Genomic DNA, 21945 nt, shown 5'->3' on the forward strand with positions numbered 1-21945 from the left:
TAGCCTGATGTCTTGGAGGAACTTGATAATGGAGTGACCCAAAAAGGATACTGCCCCTGTAGGGATGGTGGCCTCCAGGTGGGGTATAACCCCTGCTACTGGGCAGAGGCACCTCCATGTGTTGACAGATGGTCAACCGCAGCACGGGCACTAGACTGTGGGCTGGGGCCTGGCTGGTCGGGGCCCAGGTCTCTGGGCCTGCATCCCTGGAGCAGAAGTCTCACCCGGTGATGCTGGACTCTAAAGAATGAAAATTTTATCACCTTCCCCTTCAAAAAGGAAATACATAATCTCAAAAAGAAAAAGAAAAAAATCTTTCCAGGGAAGGAAAATGAGCAACTTACTCCATGATTTTAATGTTTTTAAATTTAAAAACTACCCTGTAAGACCTTGCTTTATGAATCATGAGGGAGATAATCCTTTTCTTCAAGAAGTCTTCAGTTTCGAGAGATGTATGCAATGCCATGATTGGGAGTGAACCCCGTCTCCAATGAGTTTTGTCACCTCATTATCAATGCTGACATCAAAAATCAGATTTCAGAAAGACTTATTGATAAACATGGAAAGCAAACACTCAGACTCCTTTATTCAACCTGCAGTGTTGTGAGCATTCAGTATACAAGTGGACGAGAACTTGACTTTCCCACACCCGCGACGTTCCCCCCTTTCTTCCTCCAGAACTAGAACTGGAAAGAACATTCATGAAGGCAGCCCAGGAGTGTGGCTGGGGAGGGTGGCAGGAAAGGACCGGCCAATGGTTTGGGCTTCAGGGCTAAAAGGAGTGATTTATCTTCCTGGTAGCCCAACATGGAACCATCAAGAATGTATCAGGGCAGGTCATGGATTGGACTTCAACACAGGCCAACAACCCTCTCTATATAAATCTGAGAGCCTCTTATTTGTTTGAGAACAGATGAATAACTGAGATCCAGAGGCCTGGACACCAGTCTTACCTGAAGCAAAGTAGATTCAGGGAACTTCAGGCCAGAACCTGAAGTTGGTCTTCAGAACAGAAATTGGTCTGTGTTTTCCTTTTTCTCCATGTAGCTTTGACTTCCAGTTCCAATGCAGTATGCTACTGGCTACTCCTTGTACTGGAGAACCCATGCCCACCCTGGTGCTTTTCTCTTAAGTGGATGACTCTATCTGGTTAATGTTCTAGGTATTCTAGGATAGGGCCTTCCCCGAGCTTGAAAATGTTTACACACACACACACACAAACACACACTCACACAAAGTGTGTGTGGGGGATAATCACAGACAGAAAAATCGTCCTTTCCTGACACCATGTGAAAACTGAAGGTCTGACCTTACATCCAGTCCACGAGACCCTGGATCCCGCTGCCTATTCATAGACGTCTCTGGATTTGCCTGGAGAGTGAGAGCAAGCACCAGGTTTGAATACCAGCTGCAGGCCAAGCCTGTGCTCATCCTTTTACGTGCATGATCTCATTCCTGACTCACAACGGCCCTATGATATTGGAATCATTGCCTCCATTTGACAAACAAGGAAACTGTAACCCAGCAAGCCCCTTGGCTTTTCCAAAGTCGCACGGTGAGCGGAAGAATCTGAGTATGAGATCTAGGCTCATGTGCCAGGTTGTGCTAAGCCTGACCCAGGCCTGGTCCATGGTAGGTGCACAGGGATCATTGCCCACAGGAAGAAAGGCATAAACAACTTCCTCCTTCCTCCAAAGACACTGTCCCTCCACTGCCACTCCATCTCTAAAGTGATTCATCTGATGTCACATTAAATCACCTCCAAGGCATTTCACAAAATGTCCCATTAAATAAGACCCACCATTTTGAGTTTAATCTTCACATAAAGCAAGGATGGGAGTTCGTCCGGTGCATTTTTAATGGCAATACTTGACTCAAGTCAGCCTTGAAGCCTGGTGGGGTCCCCAGATCTCTCCTTGGGCTGGGGTCCAAGCCAGGCGCCCCCTCCTCTTCTCACACAATTGATGGTTTGGATGGAAGTGCTGGTCTTCTCATGGACCCCTGCTGCACTTCATCTTGCAGGATTTGGCTCACGATTCCAGCCAACTGAGATCATTTAGAAGTTTGATTTTGTCATCAATCATATTTTCTATCCCTCCCAGCTGTGTGTCAACCACAGATGTGATAAGCGGATTTTATGTATCTTTGTCCAAATCACTGGTACCAAATATTAAACAGGGTTCAAGACAGTTCTCTGGAGCATACCGCTGCACAATCCGAGAGCACTTAACAAGGGTCTTTCTTCTGTGATTTGTCCTTTAGTATTTTGAGTTTTTAACCTCAATGCAAGCTGATATCACACTCCTTTTTATCCTCACTGGGCACAATTGGGGTATTGAAGAATTCAGTCTAATTCCTGAGTGGTGCAATGGACCCAGCCAGCTTGCTTTCAGAAGACACAGGTTCAAGTCACAAGTCCCCTTGCTGTATACAAGTAGTTTTTCTCCAAGTGCCTCAGTTTCTCTATCCATAAAACAAGGATAAGGATCTCTACAGATAACCTCACTGGCTCATCACAGCGATCAAAGAAAGTAATGGATACACATGTTCTTGTTCAGGCATCCCTATTTGTGCCTTTCCCCTCCCCCCCCCAGTAGTAGGTAGGGAACACAGGGGCACTTACACTCAGTTACATCCCCAGCTCTTTTAAATTTTTTTTTTTTTATCATGAGACAGGGTCTCACTAAGTTGCCGAGACTGGAATTGAACTTGTGATCCTCCTGCCTCAGCCTCCGGAGTCTCTGGGATTACAGGTATGCTACCACACCCAGATTCTGTTTGTGCTTTCATACACACATTTCTTCAGTCTGAAGTACAGTTCCCTTCTCTTTCCCATCAACCTCAGCCTTACCCTGTTCCCTGCTGCTTCTCTAGGGACCTTCCCTTGGCCCCAAAAGCAATCTATCACCATCTCCTCTGAGATTCAGCAGCACTCCACGGGTCTCCGCTTGCCCCATGTGTCCCCAGTTTTTTGGTTTCCTCCCCAGAAAATGGTCTTGGAAGTCAAGACCTGCATCTTAGGTGTCTCTGTGCCTGGCATCAGCACAGGGACCTGGGAAGCAGAGGACACTAGAGACCAGGGTCAGGGAGCAAACATGAATGACCGGAAGCTGCAGTCACCCTGCTCTTGCTTCATCAGTGGCTGCAAAGGGTTTTGCTGGAGACTCCGTCAAGTGCCATCCGGAGCACAGGCTGTACTGATCTGGTTATTCTTGGTTTGTCCTTGGAGAGAGATGAAGATGAGTCCGATGGACAAAGCCAACTCCAACACTGTGAGAATAAGTCACATGACTATTTGCTTGCCATCCCTACAGGCTGGGTTCCCAAGAGAGCAGCCTGAGATGGAAATTTGCATATAAGCATCTTACTGAGAAGGATCTGGGGAGTTAGAAGAGACAGGGCTGAGCAGATCAAGTCAGTCCGTAATGCAGTATCTTTGAGAGACTCCACTGGTCTTGCAAGGAACTCAGGAACAGGGGGTGGCCTTTCACATTGCCCCAAAGTGAGCCTCACTGACTTCTCCCAAATAAAGGCTGCCTCTTTGGAGCAGGGGAAGACCTTGAGCTAGAAAGTTCCCTTCCATTGAGGACGTTCCCAAAGAGACAGCATTGAGAGGCACTGACTCTTACGGCTGCTGGGACAGGGCGTGTCCCTTGCATTGCTGTGCCTGATAGCATCGGGTTCTTTGCAGTCTTAAATGACCCTCCTGGTTTCATGAGGGAATCTGTGGCCACCCTCAAACAGAATCCTGTAGGCTGTCTGTGGAACTTCCAACAGCCATTGGTCTTTGTATTTTAGAGTTGCTATCTCCCTGCCAAGTCCTGTGCCAGCTCTGTACGGGCCTTCTTCCCATGAGAAGGAAGGCAGACAGAAACAGTCAGTCCTGCCCCGGGAAGGACTTCAGGTTGGGCAAGCTCAGGGGGCTGAGGTAGCTTCTCAAGGGTAACTTTGAAACTGGAGCCTGAAGGATAAGAAACAGGCGGACTCTGGGGAAATAAGCAAGCGCTGGCATGGGCAACTACAGCAGGGACCTGATGGGGGGGTTGGCCAGCCAGGTTCTCGGGCCCTTGAGGGCCAGACTGCAGGGTCGGGACCCCATCCTAAAATCAAGGAGGGGGCCATGATGGGGGTGTCAGTAGAGGATTGACAAGCCAGGCTCTCATTCTAGAAAGAACAGAGTCAGTTCCTTGGGCCATTGTTCATGGAAGGGTCTGTGAGGAGGGACTAGCCACCTGAGCATTTACCATAGCTGTGGTCTCCATGCAGGGCACAGCTTGAGCTGCGCCACGGCTTGGTCCCTTGATGGGCTGGAGGAAAGATGCAATGATCTCCTGTGGGTGCAGCTCCAGTGAAAGGAAAGCCAGGGAACACATCCCGTGCTGTCGACGCTGGGAAATCCGGGAGGCTCTTGACTCATCCTCGTGCAGAGGGACAAACACTGGCCAAGGAGCTCTCTGGGGCTGACTTGCAGCACACTTGTTGCTATTTGCTGCATCTGAGGTACAGGTGTGTCACTAACCCACATCCATAAAATTTCTGCAACTCTAAAATGAAAATGAGAAGTCAGACATGCTAGTGATAAGGATACGCAAATTGACCCAATGAGAAGATGAAATTTTAGACCTTAGAAGCTGACACGATTCTTTTAAAAGAAAATGATCAGTACTGATGAAGTTGGGCAACATAGACTCACTCATTCTATCTGGATGGGTGCGGCAAGTTGAAATAAACAATTCCAGGAAGCAACTTGGCAACAAATGCCATCTTTTGAAATGTGCATATCCACTGACACAGGAATTCCACTTCTAGGAATTAATTCTAAGGAATACTAGAAATGCAAGAGGGAAAAATGGATGGTAAAGGGTAATTAGAAAAACATTATGAGAGCAAATTTTGGACATTTAATTTGAATGTCCATCAACATCTATCAGTAGATGGTATATTAATAAATTACAGCATACCTGGAAGTTGGAATACTATGCTGCATTGAAAAATCAGGTTAGCAAATTTGATTTATTAACATATAAATACTTATAATCTAGTAGTGTTGTGGTTTGGATGTGTGATGCCTCCCCATAACTCCTGTTCATGCAGGAATATTCAGAGGTGAAATGGTGAGATTACAAGAGTTGTAACTTAATCAGTTCATCCTAGTTTCAATGGACTGATTGGATGGTAACTGCAGGCAGGTGGGGCATGGCTGAGGTGGGGAATGGGGAGGAGGTGGGCAATTGAGGGTATGCACTGAAAGGGTTCATCTTCTCTGAGGTTCCTTCCCATCTCACCCTCTTTCTCTGCTTCCTGACCCTACCATGAGCTGAGCAGCTTTCTTCTGCTAGACTCTTCCCCCATGATGTACTACCTCATGTTACTGGCATCTCTTAATGCCTGGAGTTTCCATTCTTGCCTTAACTTCTCCTTTGCAGCTTCATGCATCAACTTCCTGGGAGCATCCTTCAGGTACTCTGATCCTGCTCAATTTGACTGGTCAGAGCAATTAAGTCTATGGATTGAAATCTGTAAAAGAGGGAACCCCAAGTAAATTTTTCTCCTCTAAGTTGTTGCATATTTTGGTCACAGTGACACAAAAGCTTACTAAAACAGAAATTGATACTGATAAGTGGGGTCATTGCTGACACTAACTTGATTATGTGATTCGGAAGCCTTTGAAAGTGACTTGCAGGAGAAATTTGGAAACTTTAGAAGTGCAGGTTGGAAAATATCCTAGAATGTTGTATCCAGAGCTTAATGGGTGATTCTGGTGGGAGTTCAAAAGACCAGAATGCTGATAGGAATGAATATGAGGTTTCAGAAGGAAATGAGGACTCTTGGGAATTGGAGTAGAGGCAATTCTTGTTATTTTCTGGCAAAAAATGATCAATATTTTGCTGATGTCCTGAGATTTTGAGTGAGGCTGAATTTAAAAGTGATGGACAAATTAATCCAGTGAATAAAATTTCCAGGCAGAACAGCATTCAGTCAGTAGAAGGGATGCTGCTGGTTACTTTTAACAACAGACTTATTGTGAGAATCAGGAGCAGAAAACAGAGATAAAGAATTTTAAAAACTTGTAGTTTGGTCATAAAAGTACATGTAAAGCTGAGGCCAATGAAGTTGAGTTTATTGAAGAGATTACAGCTTCTATAGAGATGCTAAGCACTTTGCACAGAGACAATATGATGCCCTCAAGGGTATCTTGGGAATTTGAAAGACCACACTCCCTACAGGCTTCAGGATACAGAGGAGAAAATTTCTGTGAGAAGAGCTCATGGGGGCACCCTGCTCACACAGGGGGCCTAGGAATTTGTTTCACCATTCTGAGCTGCAGAGGTCAATGCAGCCATGATCTCAGGGACTTAAGTTTCTATAAGAGCTGGCAGAAGACTTTGGTATAATCCTCATGGTTCTGTGGGAATGCAGAATGCTGGAATTAAGTGGTCATGGAGGCTTCCACTCAGATTTCAAAGGAAGCCCTGGGAAACCAGTCAAATTGAGCAGGATCAGAGTACCTGAAGGATGCTCCCAGGAAGTTGATGCATGAAGCTGCAAAGGAGAAGTTAAGGCAAGAATGGAAACTCCAGGCATTAAGAGATGCCAGTAACATGGGCTGTCTTCTGAGAAAAGTTGCTGGGTCTGGAGAGGGTTCACATGTGTTGCAGTCAAGCTTTTTGGAACAAATATCTCACAGCCATGTATCTCAAGATGATATATAAGTAGTTAGAGGTGGAATTCTGGGACTTGTTTACCCGACTGGGTTCTTTGGTCCCTTCCCTTCTTTCTATGCCCCCTGTTCCTCCCTTTTGGAATGAGAATGTTTACTCCATGTCACGGTATATTGGACATATGTAAATTGCTTTTGAGTTTTATAATTGTTCACAACCAAGTTTGCCTTGAGTCTCAGAGGAGACTTTGGACTTGAGAACCACAATTTTGGACAATGCTAAACCTGTTAGGACTATGAGATTCTTGAAGATAGACTAAATCCATTTTGCACTGTCAGAGAACTTTTGGGGGCCAGAGGCAGAACATTATGACTTGGATATGAGGTGCCCCCCAAACTCCTGTTAATGCAGGAATATTCAAAGGTAAAATCTTTAGATTGTGAGAATCATAACCTAATCAGTCTTTTCTAGTTTGAATGGACTGATTGGGTGATAACTGTAGGCAGGTGGGGTGTGGCTAGAGGAAGTGGGTCACTGGGACTGTTCCCTGGAAAGGTTCATCTTCCCTGTGATCCCTCCCCCTGCCCCATTTCCATCTCTCTGTTCTCTGACCTACCATGAGCTGAGCTGAGCAGCACTCCTCCACTGAGCCCTTCCCCCATGATGTTCTGCCTCACCTTGGTCCCAAACAATGGAGTCAACTGTGTATAGACTGAAACTTTTGAAATGATGAGCCCTAAATAAACTTCTCCTCCTTTTAAGTTGTTCTGTTGGGTGTTTTGATCACTATGATGCAAAAGCTGACTAAATTGGCAAAAAAAAGAAAAAAAAGAGTACAGAATAGAGAAAGCAATCATGAAATTCTTCTGGAAGAATACGAGACCTTGACTAGCCAAAGCAATCCTGAGCATGAAGAGTGAAGCAGGAGGTATCACAATACCAGACCTTAAACTATACTACAAAGCAATAGTAACAAAAACGGCATGGTATTGGCACCAAAATAGATAGGCAGACCAATGGTACAGAATAGAAGACACAGAGACAAACCCACATAAATACAGTTACTTCATACTAGACAAAAACATACAGTGGGGAAAAGATAGCCTCTTCAACAAATGGTGCTGTCAAAACTGGAAACCCATATGCAGTAAAATGAAATTAAACCTCTATCTCTCACCCTGCACAAAACTCAACACAAAATGGATCAAGGACTTAGGAATTAGACCAGAGACCCTGCACCAAATAGAAGAAAAAGTAGGCCCAAAACTTCATCATGTTGGCTTAGGGCCAGACTTCCTTAACAAGAGAGAAGAATGGAGGAACTTTAGATTAGGCAGACAGAAATTTAAGGGAGGGGGGTATGAAAAATCATGGAATGAGACAGACATCATTACCCTATGTACTATGATTACATGAATGGTATGAATCTACATCATGCACAACCATAGAAAAGAAAAGATGTACCTTATTTGTGGACAATGAATCAAAATGCCATCTGTACAAATAAAAAAAATAATTGAAAATAAATAAATAAATAAATATGATTTAAAAAAAAAAAAAGACTCCCAAAGTGCAAGAAATCAAAGCAAGAATCAATAGATGGGATGAATTCAAACTAAAAAACTTTTTCTCAGCAAAGGAAACAATCAATAATGTGAAAAGAGAGCCTACAGAGTGGGAGAAAATCTTTTCCACACATACTTTAGATAGAGCACTAATCTCCAAAATTATTTATAAAGAACTTACAAAACTTTATACCAAAAATACAAAGAACCCAATCAATAAATGGGCCAAGGAATGGGACAGACACTTTACAGAAGAAGATGTACAAGTGATTATCAAATACATGAAAAAATGTTTAATATCTCTAGTAAGTAGAGAAATGCAAATTAAAACAACTCTAAGATTTCATCTTACTCCAATTAGAATGGCTGTTTATCAAGAACAAAAGCAATAATAGGTGTGGGGGGAAAGACACACTTGTGTATTGCTGGTGGAGTTGCAAATTGGTGCAGCCACTCTGGAAAGCAGTATGGAGATTCCTCAGAAAACTTGGAATGGACCCACCTTTTGACCCAGCTATCCCACTCCTCAGTTTATACTCAAAGGACTTAAATTCAGCACACTACAGTAAAACAACCACATCAATGTTTTTAGCAGCTCAATTCACAATAGCTAGATTGTGGAACCAACCTAGATGCCCTTCAACAGATGAATGGATGAATTGTGGTATATATACACAATGGAATATTATTCATCCATAAAGAAGAATAAAATTATGGCATTTCCAGGTAAGTGGATGGAATTAATATCATACTAAGTGAAGTCAGCCAATCCCAAAAGACCAAAGTTGGAATGTTTTTCCTGATAAGTGAATGATGATACATAATTGGGGTGGGGGTGGGGAGTAAGAGAAGAATGGAAGAATTTTAGAGCATGTAGAGGGAAATAAGTGGGGGGGGCAGTGTATGAAAGATGGTGGACTGAGACAGACATCATTACCCTATGTACATGTATGATTACACAAATGGTGTGCATCTACATCATGTACAACCACAGAAACGAAAAGTTGTACCCCATTTCTGTGCAATGAATCAAAATGCAGTCTGTAAAAATAAAAAAATGAACACAAAAGCATAATTTTATACAATAATAATATGTGCTTGTTATCCCTCCTGTTATGATAAATACAACAATCCTCATGGAAAAGCCCTACAACTTCCTTATGGTTGTGAGGATCCATGTCTCTCTGACAGTGTTCCTCTTTCTTTATGAGAGCATCTCACAGTAATTAAGCCACCCTGAGGTCCTGGTCTCCTGGGAAGGTCTTTGGGAGACAGTAAGTGACTTCTCTGCCAACTTCCCCAGCCAACTCTGAAGGCCGTATCTGAGTTATAGCCCCAACTCTTCCTGATTCTTCAGTCCCATTGCTCTGTTCTGGTTCAGCCCTCATCACTTCCTACCTATATCATCTTATTGACCTCGTTTTGGTTCTTTTCTTCCTCAGTCGTGTTTTTCCATCCACAATGGATGCTGCTGTGCATCTCTGACCAGGATGTCTCCATGTGGTTGCCATTGGGGTATTCTGGGCTTCCTGGTGTGGAGTTTGAGGCCATACACCATCTAACTTCCATATAATTCTTCAAGGGCATGTATGCCAACAAAATCTTGGTCTCTGTCAAACTCTAATACATTAGTTCCCCAACATATTCCATTTGATTTTTATGCATCACGTTGCCTGAATGCTCTTTCCCCCATGTTCAGCTAGCAAACTCGTGTCTAGCCTTTCTATAGTCTCTGTGAACTTGTCTTCTCCCCAACCCCATTTCATGCCCAAAGATGTCTCTTGTCACCCTTGCGGCACTTCTCCTAAAAGGTCACTCTTCACGCGTCTGTCTCCTCCATTGATCGGCATGCCCTCAAGGTGCATCATTCACCTTCAAAGCCTTACCATCTAGAATGTACCTCAGTAACTGGATTTGTGAACATCATCTTGAGAGAATTTTGTCAGCACCCCATGGTATACAGTGAATCCTAGCTCTATTTTCCTGGTTGCTCTCTAATGCTGACTTCACAAAGTCCCCGGCCACCCGAAAGATTTCTCATAGTTGTCATCTGGAGGACAGAGGAGCTTTGGTGGAAAAGTAGAGCCCCTCAATTACCAATTCTGACAACTCTTATTTTAGCCCAGTCTCCCCATGCAAACAGACAGTTGACATGTGATTGGAGAAGAAATAGAAGTATGTTTCTATTAAAACCATGTTCTTTAAGTTGTCGCTATGAATTTATATCCCTCTGGCCCTTGCCAAGCTGGCTCTCGGCTATATTCTATCCTGAAATTAGAGCGTTCTTCTCATAGCCCCAGGAGATGCCTACAATGCCTGAAGATTAAAAACAGACCCTGAAAATGGATTTAGGAATTTGTGGAGTCCAAAGCATCATGGCCTACACAACCTGATCTGGATTACCTAGGTTCCTTTTGCACTTCTGATTGGGGAAATTTGGGGGTTGGAGAAGTTCACTGCTTGAATATCCAAAGAAGATGGACAAGAACTCTTGTGGGAGTGAGGATTGTCAGCTAACTTGAAGTAAAGGAGAATGCCACCCATGGCCATGAGTTTTGGCCTTTGGGGATTGAATTAGTCATGGGGTATATGTGCACCTAAGTGTTGAGTTTGATAAAAACAAGTAATTATTGGGCACCTACTGTTTTTAAGGTCCTTGTTGAGTCTGGTAAGCAAGAAGCTTATTGTTTATAAACCTTGCATTTTAGCTGGAGAGGGTTTGGATCTAAATAACCACAACTAACAGTAGAATAGAATAAGTATTATGAGCTTTAGAAAGTATTAAGTTTGTGTCTGTGAGTGGAGTAGAATGTTGGAGAGAACACAGGTATAGCAGTCAATCAGATTCAGGCTCAAATGCAAGTTCAACCGATTACCTTATACTGCACCTGTCAGAAGCTCAGTTTCCTCAACTGTATACTGGGTTCCAGCAGCTACTTCAGGAAGAAGTGAGGAAGATAGTAAATGAGATAGAGTGTGTGAGTGCCTGCCCGGCAGTACCCCTAGCTCCTCCCCCACTACTCTAACCCAGAGCCTCATGGGTTACCCTGGGCAAACACAGGTCCCAAAAGGGAACATTGGGAGGGAGACCAGAGCTGTCCAGGTACAGGCCTTTGCCCCATTCTCTCCAGTGTTCAGAAGACTCTCTTCCTTCAGTGACCTTGATCTGCACGTCTCTGGACTTAGCAAATGCCTCATCTGACAGACTAAATGCGTTTACTCATTTGGAGTAAATTTCTGGGAGCCTGAGAAGCTGAGCGGGGCTTGCTTGGACCATGCTGGGGAGGATCGCTGCCCTCGTGGGTTTGGGTTGAGGCGGCCAGACCCTCGCCAGACCGCAGAGCGCATCAAGAGAGGAAAATAAACAACAGGCCGGAGAAGACATGGCCTTCTTCAGGTAGGGCTGCCTCCCTGGCCTGTGGTCGTGAACAGTGCAATCAGGCTTGGGAATCTCAGCGTGGCTTGCGAGGGCTGCTTGTTGGAATGCTCAGGCTTCTGACAGAAGCACAGGGCAGCTGGTTTATGTCTCTGTGACTTCCTTTATTTTATATATAGAGGAAAACATATTCCCAAATCTGTCTGTAAACAAGAGAGATGACCCACTTTTCTCTTTACGATTCTTCCTCCCCCAAATCCAACTAAGCAGAAATGTTGCTGTCCTCTTACAGCTGGGCACCGGGAATTTAAACACAGGAAAACTGACTGATTATCAAAAAACCAGAGGTCTGTGCTGGCCTAGCTACCTATGGGCTGGGGATCTCAAACAACTGTTTAAATCTCCCATGGATCAGCATCTTCATTTTCAAATGGGCACAGTAATAGTTGCTCCACTGAATTGGTTCATGGATTGAATAGCTTAGTGTATACAAAGAATCTGGCACATACCAGATACTCAGGAAATGTCATTTCCTCCCTCCTCTGCTATCCATGAGATATTGGGTAAATTCTTTAATCAGTCTTAGAATTTTTCTTTTGCAAAATTAAACCCATCTATCTTACTCTTTCTAATTCTTGAGGATGGTGAGGCTAAAGTGAAGGTGAACTGAATGTGCTTTGTACAGGGAAGCACTGAAGTAGAATATGTCTATCATGATGGCTCTTTAACCATGTGGGGCTCATGGTACAGAAGAGGAGAGGAGAGGAGAGGTAAAAAGAGGAGAGGAGAGGAAAGGGAAGGAGATGAGAGGAAAGAAAGTCCTTAAAGGTCCACCCTGAGCTGGAACTCAGTGGTAGAATATTTGTCTAGCATGCATAAGGCCCTGAGTCCAGTCCCAAGAACTTTAACTTAACTAACACCCATGATGTTTGACACTCATCTCTTCAATCACTTCTTAGGTCCAAAGTTCACTTTGGAAGTCCCACCATTACGTGGACTTCCAGCTGATCAATTATCATCAAAGACTTAGAGAAAAGGTTGAGGCTCCAGTAGCTGCTGAAGTCAGATCTCGTTGGCTGTGGGGCCAGTGCCCAAACCCTTTGAATACCACCGAGCCTCAAAGAAACAAAGACTACAAACACTGATGCCAGATGCATGATTAACTGGATAAAACCTATACACTCTTAAGCCATGAGATCAAAGAGAGTACTCCTACCAACAAGGGAATCTTAGAAAATTCAAACATGATTCACGCTAATAAGCCAGGAGTCAGGTAAGCAGTCCATTCTCTGCCAGAGGCAGGTCTGTCCCAGAGAAAAGGAGTGTGATGAGGTCATTCTCAGGGAGACTCACATTCAAAGACGAGAGACCAAAGTCCTGACCGCCTGAGTTTGTCTCTCTACTCCATATCTGCAAAATAGAGAGATCTGTGACGGCTGGGGCAACAGATTCAGCCGACATGCCCAGTTTCTGGTTCAAGGTTTTCCACGGATTGGACCTTCAGGAACCCAATTTTCAAGTTTATGTCAGAAAAAGTCTCTACATGACTCCTAGCTCAGCCCTACCTAGGCTCCTTCTCCACCACCTGCCCACACACAGAAGTGAGCGACCGTGCAGGCACTCTGTGGACTTTGAACCTCTAGAACTCTGAGAAAGTAAGTTTCAATTGTTAACGTCGATGATATTTGGTTATGGCATCCTGAGCTGACTACAACCGGGAAAAGCAAATCATTCTTCCCTAGTGTTTGGTGCCATCTTCTACCCAGTAGTCCAAGCCGGAAGCCTGGGGACCTCCCTGATACCCACTACATCTTCAGTCTTCCTCAACTGATCATCACAATGTCCTTAAAAATTCTCTCCCAAAAAGGAACACTTTTACAGTGTTGGGATTGTAAATTAGTATAACCACTATGGAAATCAGTATGGAGGCTCCTCAAAGACTAGGCATGGAATCATCATATGACCCAGCTATCCCACTCCTCAGTATTTATCCTAAAGAATTAGTTATCATACTATAGCAATGCATGTAAAGCAGCATAACAGCCAATGTGTGCAAACAGTTTAGGTGTCCAGCAGTGGATGAATGGATAAAGATATGTGGTATCCATACACAATGGAGTTTTATTCAGCCTTAAAGAAAAATGAAATTGTGTCATTTGCAGGAAAATGGATGGAACGTAAAACCATTATGTTAAGTGAAAAAAACCAAAGTCAGAAGGTCAAGTGTTGTATGTTTTCTTTCATATGCAGAAGTTAGAGAGGAATAAAGAAAAGAAAGGTGAGGGCATTTTCATGAAAACTGAAGGGAGATCAGTAAAGGAAAGGGACCAAGGCGTGTCAGAAGAGGAGGCAAAGGGGGAAACTGGGAGTGATATTGGTGGAATTATATTGTTATATTATGTGTGCGTATGAATATGTAACAACAAATTCCACCATTATGTATAACTACAATGCACCAATAAAACATAGGAAAAAGAAAGAACAACTTCCTTCCCAACCTGCTTTACTCTGCAGAGAGGACTTGCCAGTGGTCTCTGCCTCTGGGACCCCTGCACTAGTTCAGGCCCCCAGCAAGTCCCTCCTGAACATCTCCTGCCTTAGGACTTTCCACAGTGATCCAGCCTTCTTGTGGCCATGAGAGCCATCTTTGCAGTCAGTGACCTGGCTGGCACACCTCTGCACGATGCCATCGGCTGGCCCCTGAGCCCCCAGCCCTACAACGTGAAGCTCAGCCTTTTAGCTGGACCTGCCACAAGCTGTGGATGACCTGCCCCTGCCTGTCTCACGCCTCAGCCCTCCCCTCACCATGCATGCCCCGGTCCACCTCACCCGTGGGTGCAGCAGGTCACCTGCTTCACACTCAGGTCCCTTCACCTTCCCAGATCTGGTGTCTCTGCATGATGATCTCCCGTGTTCTCAAGCAAACACCCCCTTCTTCTCTGAAAAGCAGCTGAAGTGTTGCTTTCCAATGGAAACATCTCTGTCAATCTCCCTAACCCCCTCCAGGCTCAGCGGCCTCCTCTGGGCTCCCCCAGCAGCCCCAGCTCATGACCATCGTGAAATTCACAAACAAGCAAATGTTAGTTGGCTGGCTCTTTTCCTGTCTTCCTCCCTTCTTAGAATAAGCCAGGAGCTTCTAGAGATAGCTCGTTTTCACGGCATCATCAGGCCTAGCCCAGAACCCTGGTCATGGCAGATGTCTCAGGAATTACCTGTGGGAAGAAGACACTTCAAGAAGGTTCTGGGCAAGTTGGGGAGAACCTGCTGTCTGCTTCGTAGAGGTTGACTCTGATGAGCATACCTCAAATCTCATTTATTCCCTGAATTAGAGAAGCCAACCACCTGCTCAGAAGGAGCCAAGACAAGATTGCTGTGCTAGGACCTGGGACAATCAGCTTGGATTCCCAGCAGGCTCCGAGTTAGCTGATTTCCCTAACAAATCAATTAACCTCTCTGAACTTTGGCCTCTTCAAGTGAAAAATGAGCCCTTGGAAAAGAAGTGGTTCTTCATTTCTGGCTGCCATTTAGAATGTTCTGTAGTAAGGCCTGAGGGTGTTTTTAGCCTTCTTCCAGGTGATTTAGTCGTCTGAACTGGGTGTCACTGAGAGAGACGACAAAATAGCAACTTCCATTATTCAGTATGACTAGCATTCACTCTGCTGATGTCAAGGGCAGTATCCTTATCAGCTCAGGAAGGAATGAGAGTTTCAAAAGGTCCCTGTCTGTGAGCTGTCTTGAGTACTTAGCACCCAGAATTGATGCAGACACCAACAGAAAGGAAGATGCATGTAGCCTATTGATCCTGTTGTGTTTATTTCATGTTTCCATTCTGAATTCATGTTGGTTCAAAGCCATGTAACATTCCAACCTATTTTTAGAAAAAAAGGAAGGAAGGAAGAAAGAAGCAAAGAGTGACGTCATTAACTCCGTCCCCACATCAGGCAGCACGTGATATGCGTGATCTCATTGAGTCGCCATGACAATCTCGTAAGTGCCTCTCCATATTATAGTGAGGAGATGAGGACTCCGAGGAGAAGATGAAGTGGCCAGAGATTATGGTGGCAAGAAGTGAGCTGGGGTCTGGTGCTCACTGCAAACCCCATACCTGCTGCATTAAGATGGGCAGAGAAGGAGCCCCAAGGTCCTGGGTCCAGGTCAATGGCATAGAGCTGATGCTCAAAGGAGTTGTTGCAGCACTTGATAGGCCCCTGGGTGCTGGGTGCTGTGCTTGAGTCCTCTCCTCAACAGAGTCCATTGTGTTACCTAGTGGTACCCAGAGTTGGGGAGGTTAATAACTAGCCTTTTTCTTTCTGGGAAAGAAGAGAGAAGGCCAATCCTTTCTTAGGATTCGCAGATGGTCAGAGAGCTGATATGCAGCAGGTCTGGGTCCCAATCCAGGTTTCTCTGACTCCAAAGCTGAGGCTTTGGACTCGGGACTTTGCCAGGTGACTTCCTGGAGGGGGCTGTTCCCCAGCTAACTGGAACTTCCTTTCTTCTCCCTGTGGCTGGGTCTCTGTTGGAACTGGCTGCCACTAATCTTCACGAGCTGATCCCATATCTGCTGCCTGGAATCCTGTGTCTAGCCGGATGCTTGAGAAAAAAGAGGTTCACTGTTGGATGCAGCCCTGCGCTCCGGCCGGCTGCCTTCCCGTTACACCTGTAACCAGGTGTCGCCATGTAGCTCCAGAAGGCACTGGGTTCCACACATTCCCAAAGCCAGGCGGGACCCAGAGGGGATGGACATTTCCTCCAGAGAGCCACAGGGGTGGGGGCGAGTGTGGCCGATGACCTCGGGCAGCTGAACCTGCCTTGAGTGAAACAGCTAAGAGGACAATATCCTCTGCCCTCCCTCTGCCTGCTGGATGCAGTGGCCATGAGCCCGCAGGCACCAGAGGGGTCTCCCCCAGGAAGCTGCATAACCAAGGCTTGCAGAGTTAAGAATTGAAGGGCCGATGCGGAGCTGCTCAGCCCTCTTTGTGAGCGATTCCCAGTGTGGAGGAGGGGCTGGCCCTGCCCTTTCATTTCCAGCTTCCTCCCAGCAGTTCCTAAGGAAGAGTCACTTCAACTTGGCATTGAAAGCCGGGGAAAAAGATCTAAGTTACCTTACCCTGAGTTGCGGTGGTATTTCTTCAGCCAGAAATCTGTTTTATGAGTGCCAAGACCCCATGCTGGCAGAGGGGCTGGAGAATTAACAGGAAGCCACCAACGTAGGGGACACGGCACAAGCTCGGGAGGGATGTGGCTGAATGGAGTCCTAACTCTGCGCATGCACTGTGTGAAATCGGGTTGGTCCCTTTGCCCCTGAGTCTCGGCCTCTTTACCTGTAAATCTAGACCGTGACAGAAAAAGCTAAGCTTCACCGAGCACGTTGATGTCACAGGTCACTCTGAACGTTAGAAGGGGCTTAAACTCCGCCATGCAGCCTTGGCCCTAAACTATCCACCACAGGTTAACACTGTGTTAAGGCAGCCGTAATTGCTCTTGATGGTTTACGTGGAGTTTTCATATGAGACCTCATTTGATTTTCACACTCATCCAGAGAGGTAGACCCAGTAGGGATGATGACTTTCATTTTAAGATGAAGACAAAAAAAAAAAAAAAAATGATGCTCAGAGGGGTTGAGTAGCTTTCCTGAGGTCACACAGCCTGCTTATAGCCACGGTGCATTTCAGGCATGGGCCTTACAGTTTCTCCTTAATATTCAGGTTAGTGGTTCTCAACCATGGGTGGTTTTTCCCCCAGGGAACATTTGGCAATGCATGAAGACAGTTTTCCTCATGGTGACCGGGCAAGGGGCTGCTCCTTCCAGTGTGTAGAGGCCACGTCCTCCCTTGCTGAGTCAGCTCCTCCCAATGAGGAATTTTCTGCTCTCTCTCCAATGGAATGGACATCCAATCCATCCAAGAGAGCTGGAAGGTATACAAGGACATGTATCTTCAAGTGAAGAAAGAACTTCCATCAGCACTTTTATGTATGTGGGCAGTGGGGGGCCCAGGGAGTGGGGAGTCCCCACTCATCTGAAGAGGAAGTTTAACCCTGATCTGAACCTGAATCTTCAAAGTAGGGTTTCTCACCCCAAAAGATCTCTGCCCTTCATTTCTGTCACCCCAAGTACGCTACTCATTTCCCCCCAAGGAAATGTGCAGCCTGTCCTCTAGGGCGCCCATATTCTTGGCCCTGAGTTCCGAAGGAAATACGAACGGAAGACCAGAAGTGTTTATGGATGAGAATGTGACGCACAACACAAGGTAAATAAGGCTGGTCCCCGAGGAGCGTGTGCTCTCCGGCTGCTGTGTCTCTCAAAAGCGACGGGCCCCGTCCACCAGTGGGTGTCATGGGATCTGGCTCATTTGCACTAGAAGGAGGGGCAGGTTTATAAAGGCCCTCATGTGCCCTATGTGATCCTAGGGAAGCCCCTCTCTGTCTCCGGGTCTCACTCCTCTCAGATGTGAAATAAGGGGCTTCCATGAGATGCTCTTTACCTGCCTCCTGAATCTACACAGTCCTGGCCTCTGTACCAATAGTTTGAAAACATTCCCTCTACTACTTCACATTTCGAGATGAAAGGCATTCTTGTAGAAGGCACATTTACTGAGTATGTCCCAAAATTTTCCCCCCATGATGCTGGGGCCAACCCAGATCCTTGTGCCTGTGAGAGAAATCTTCTACCACTGAGCTCTCTCTGCAGCATCTACCCAAAGGCCTATGAAACAGTAAGGCATTTGCAGGTAAAGATCAAGGGCACTATAGAAATCCTTACCCACTATAACATTTAACGAGCCATCTGCAGTGAGAGCACATGGTCACTGCCCAGCACAGGATGCATAAGGTCACTGTCCCATAGACAGGACACTTGGAGCTAGCTGTAGGAGGAACTCTTGCTCTAGGTGTTTGGGAACTGAGGAATGGACTATGTTATGTCTATGGGGGTGGGCATAGCTGGGGGCTCAAGAGGGGATCCAGTTGGGTGCAACTCCAGGTAGCAGCTGCACCCTCAAATTTCTCCTCTGTTGGCTACCTCTTCTCGCGTGAGGCTGATGGATCCCTTTAGCAGCTTACCATCTGGCTACAGGGATATTCTCTCAGAATGGCTGCACATGATACACACCAGAGGTCCACCATTATTCCAGAACACTTGACAGAAAGACCTAATTGGTTTTGAAATCTTGTTGCATAATTATAAACCATTTCATATTCACCAATCAAGAAGGAAGAACTCTTAGCCTCTTTAAATGTAATTTGAGCTGTAGAAATTTGTGAATCATCATACAAATGTTTTCAACATTGAATCACCTCTGTGTGGAAAGTTCCTGGTCTACAATCAAGAATTTGAAGAAATCACCATTAAAATATGATCAGCAATTGCTTGCAGTCATTATAGGCATGATGAATATTTTAAAAAGTTATACTGGTGGAAGTAAGCTTCATTTCTCGTGGAAAATTTAAATACATTTGTTTAGAAATTGTATATGAATGCAGTATTTAATATAATATTGAAAACATCTTGTCTAATCATAGTTATTTTATAAAAAGAAAAGAAGGGTGATTGTTATAAATCAAGTCCCATGTAGGCACCCTCAGATTCTATCCTGCCTGTCTTATTGTAATGGGCAAATATTTCTATTTTCTCTATGTGCAATGACATGAAAGGGTACTCTAGAGTGTTCTAGAATACAGACTGAGTCAGTACCTCAATTTGCTGGCTGTGGAAAGATGCTATTTATGCACAACAGGGTGGCCTATGATGTCCTTCAAATGAACTAAATGCCTTAAAAGACTTCTTTCACACATTTTTTTCTCATTCCTAGATTCATGATTTGAACTTTTAATAACCACACAGGTTGCAATCATTTTTTGAGCACCTACTGTATCCAGTACCACAAGTGCCTCATAAACATAACTTCTTTTCTTTTCAAGTTAATATTTAATACACACAAAAGCATATACATAATGTGTCTACAAATTTGAGAATAATACTATGATTAACCCCTAAAAAAAATCAACTATTTATGATCATACCACAAGCCTATTAAAAGATGCATATCCATTGCCCATTTACAAATGAGAAGGTGAGGCGTGGGAAAGTTACATCACAGCCAAAGCTACACAACAAAAGAAGTCATTTAGGTTGCTGCTAGCTGACTTAGGGACTTAGATTAGCATGCGTCTAAAATTTATATATATCAGGCCAAAATAAGAATCAAAGACCTGAAGATGTGCCCCAACATAGGAGAGAGAGAAAGAGGGGGCAGGTGGATCAAATTAAATGTTTTTATAACTCTGATAGATGTGAGAATAGAGTACAATTCAAGTCCAGGATATGGTTCCCCTCTATCATAACCTCTTTAGAAGAAGAAAAAGAGGAGGAAGAAAATAAAGAAAAAGAGAGTTTAGAGAAACTTGAGACACTCAATAACACAAATGGAAGTTCTTATGTTTTTTAAACCACGATCTAACAAAGTTAGATGAAAATAATAAGACCATAGAAGAGATTTGCAATCATGGGTGATGGATTTAAGGAAGAACCATATAAATATATCAGTCAAGCAATCCAGGAACATGAGCAAGATTTTTTGACCAAAAACACAGACCACAATGGCGCCACTTCCTTCATCTGACTGCACCCTGCCCTGCACTGTGGTTGTCAGAGATGCACACTGGCCATCGCATGGGTGAAGCCTTCCCTAGAAGGGCAGAAGACTGAAGGTCTCCAGATCCCACCAGTTCCCTTCCCACCGACACTGCTGAACAGCCAGCTGGGACCAGGTGCACCTTGTGTGTGGTCCTCAGAGTGACATGACCATGTCAAAGTCTAGGGGAGAAGAGTCTAGACTGAAACTTGGTCCTGGGGGAGAACCAGGGGGATGCCAAGAAATTCCCCACTTCCATCCTATCAGTTCACTGCAGTGGGAAGAAAGAGGGACTGTGGTGTTAGACAAAGCTGTGTACCCACCAGCTTCTGGGTTTGTGCTGAGTCTTCTGGGAAAGTTTAAACAAGGCTGGTGTGGAAGGGGATAAGGTGTGTCCAGCATCAAGATAGTTGGTTAGAATCATGCCCAATAAGAACAGCATGCTGAAGTCCCTGGGGTGGTAAATGTGACATCGCTGAATGTCATGGACAACCTCACTCCAAGTGTAAAGTGGAGTGTGTTTGCAGAAGTTATTTCTCAACCAGAATTAAAAAAAAAAAAAAAAATTAATTCCTCTCCCTCCTTCATGAATGGTGGCCAAGAAAATAATGGAAAGAAAAAATATGACTTAAATAAATTTAATAGCAAGAAAAATATGATTTAAATATATATCCCTTGGTGATTCAGAAAAGAAACAACACACTTGATAGCATCTGAAATGAAAGTGAACAACAAATAAGTAAGAAAACCTTAGGCTCAATAAATTAAATGAGAAACTAATGTATTAGATTCTCCAGAGAAACAGAAACAACAGGATGTGTGCATAAATACATAGAGATAATTTTAAGGGATTGCCTTGCAAGATGGTGGAGGCTTGATAAATTTAAATTTTAGGGAAGGCTTGCAGGCTGAGGCCCAGGGAAGAGTCTTAGGGCTGTCAATTCCAGGAGCAAAATTCTTTCTTGCTGGAGAGAGGTCAGTCTTCTGTACAGGTCTTTTTCTGGGGAGTAATCTTCTTTATTCTTTTTTTGGGGGGTACCAGGGATTGAACTCAGGGGCACTCAACCATTGAACCGCATCCCCAGCCCTCTTTTGTATTTTATTTAGAGACAGGGTCTTGGTAAGTTGCTTAGCACCTTGCCATTGCTGAGACTGACTTTGAACTCTCCATCCTCCTGTCTCAGCCTCCTGAGATGTGGGATTACAGGTGTGTGCCACCCTGCCCAGCAATCTGCTTTATTCTTAATGCATCTATTTAAATGTTAATTTCACCCCAAATAACATTTTCCCTAACACAATAATACATGACCAAATACTTGAGCACCATTGCCCCACCAAGCTGACATATAAAATTAACCATTGCAACTAGTTTATAGAACTAATCTTTGTTTAGTGCTTTATAATTCTTACTATACACATATAGCCATTATTTCCTGTAATTGACTCAGATTAGCCAGGTGAAGCTGGCATGCCCAGTAACTCTCCACAAACACACACGACTAGTGAACATCCCAGCCACTGTGTCCCCATCACAACCGCAATGTCACCTGTAGACTCGGACAAGCCTCTGACTAGGCCCCTCCCATGGTGTCAGGACAATATAAACTTCTCAGCAAAAATAATTTCATTTCTTCTTCAGGGATGGCAAGGAAGAGGAGGAGATAGAACTGAATCATTCTTTTCATATTCTTAAAAAATATTGCCTATAGACC

This window comes from Sciurus carolinensis, chromosome 14 (assembly GCF_902686445.1).
Source record: "Sciurus carolinensis chromosome 14, mSciCar1.2, whole genome shotgun sequence".
In the NCBI taxonomy this organism is placed as follows: domain Eukaryota; kingdom Metazoa; phylum Chordata; class Mammalia; order Rodentia; family Sciuridae; genus Sciurus; species Sciurus carolinensis.